Below are 2,333 nucleotides of genomic sequence, written 5' to 3'. Positions count from 1 at the left end.
AGCTTAAAACATGGCAACAGTGGGCGTAATAACCTAAGAGAGACTTTTACAACACTAAAAGTTAGCTTTATATTTGTCCCTAATTAGGTAATTAAAATCTTATAATATAACAACAATTTTAGCTTAATTTAAGGCGCAATATAGGCCTTTAGGTGATTTGTTTGGGGTATGTTGTTGGGAGAAGAAAACATGTGGATGTGCCAAGAAATTCCGCCGATTAATGCAACTAATAGATCCAAGTCCCTCGCGCACTAGCCCTATGCGCGACCAGCTGCAAAATGCTGCAAAATGCTGCAACATGCAGCAATTTGCAGCAACATACTGTTCGAGCTTATTGCTCGTACTATGTAGCAGCTTTCGTCAAACGTTCCTCCTGTCTTGACAGTAGGTGCGCATATCTGACAAATATAACCTTAATTCTAACATAGCTTACTTAGCCTTATTAAGATTAACAGGAGTTTTAATAGTTAGTAAAGGTGTTCTAGTAGAGTAAATTAATATAATCTAGAACAACATTAAAAAACTTTAGTAGATTAGTAATAAAGTTAGTAAACTAACTAACCTCTATAAAAAAGTAAAGTAACTATAATAGTAAATAGTATATAATAGTAATCTATCTCTTTTAATAAATTCTCTAATAACTTTAAATACTGCTGCCTAGATACACGCGCTGCAGGTTAAACTAGCTAAGCTTTAGAATATTTTAACTAAGAAAGTAAGCATTATAGCTAAAAAGACTTTAAGACTAGCCCTTTTAAAGCTTTTTAAAGAATTACTTAAGGACCTTTGCCCCTTTTTTACTAGATGCTACCTTTATATGTAATACAACAAAGGAGCATTCTAGACTAATATAGAAATAATATCCTAGATAGAACTATATTTAGAAAGACCTCTTATAATCTAGTTCTAACTACACATAGACAACTAGATAGACTTTAGAGCTAATAGTTTTATACTAAATTCTAAGACTAAAAAAATATTTAGTAGTGTAGAAACTTTTAAAGAGGCTCTAACAGCTATTTATAAAACTATAAATAAATAAAAAATTACAGCTAATAAATTAAATGCTCTAAAATAAAGAAAAGAAATAGCCTAATACTACGCAGCATGTTTTAGAGAGCAGCTAGCTATCTATAGATAGACAGACTAAAAAGCCTTTTACTAAATGTTCTACAACAGCTTAAAAGACATAATAAAAGATAAATTTACTTATAATAAAAAGCTAACTACTTTTAAAAATTTTATTAACGTACCTAACAGGTTGGCCGGCCACACAGGTCGGCCGGCCACTTTTGCCAAGCCCCTACTAAACTCTACCTATCTATATAATGCCTTAACAACAACACTAGATTAAATCTTCTAAAGAACGTTAGATACAGCTTGCTCTTTAGGCTTTTAAATAAGACTTAAAACTCTCTTTACAACGCGCTATAGCTATCTATAATGTTTTTTACACAACACTAAGCAATTAACGCGCTAGACAGCCTTTACAAGCAGAATGCTAGCCTAAATTAAGAAATCTAACTAAGCTTAAAAAGAAGGTAGTTATTAAGTACATACTTAAGCTTATTACACACAGATTTCCCCCTAGGCTTACAGCTATAGCTAATATAGCTAATTCCTTGCCTGCAGAGCGCAATCTAGGCTAGGTTAGCTTAAACTAGACTAGTATGTAGGTTAAGCACTGCCCTAAGTTTATAATAAAGTTTAATTATAAGTATAATTATAAGAGAGCGCTTTATAAGGATCTAGAGGTTATCTAGGGCTAGTTTTGCCTAGTAGCTAACATAAAAGCTAAGTACAGTATCTAAGATAAAGACAGGTATAACTTTAATAAGTTAGGCTTTATAATAGGCTAGATATTAACTAGAGCAGTTATTACAGCTTTAGAAAAATAAGGACAGCTAAAGGCAATATAGTAAAGTAATAGAGAGTAAATAATAGTTATCTAGAGCATTAACATAACAGAGTAGGCTATAAGATTATAAAGCTTTAAGTAGTAAATAAGGCTACTATGTAATGTAAATTGCATAAAAGAAAGTAGATTTAGGCAGAAGAAACTTTAATAGTTAAGGATAGAGCTTATCTAACTGCTCTAAAGGAGTTTAAAGCACATAGTAATAGGAAGAAGCTAAAGACGCAGGTGCGCGCTAAAAAAGGTAAGCTAAGTTAAAAGTAATATAAGCAGTGTAATTAGACTAGGCATAACTTACATACATGTAAGCAAGTAGTAGAAGTAGACTCTAAATAATATCTTGTGTTATATTACTTTATATAGGGCTAAAGTAGGCTGTTTTGCGAGAGAATAGGGTGGTTTTAGTAGGGGCTTAGCA

This window comes from Lindgomyces ingoldianus (genome assembly GCF_010093535.1).
Source record: "Lindgomyces ingoldianus strain ATCC 200398 unplaced genomic scaffold BDR25scaffold_18, whole genome shotgun sequence".
NCBI classification, from domain to species: Eukaryota; Fungi; Ascomycota; class Dothideomycetes; order Pleosporales; family Lindgomycetaceae; genus Lindgomyces; species Lindgomyces ingoldianus.
This window is presented reverse-complemented; position numbering follows the sequence as displayed.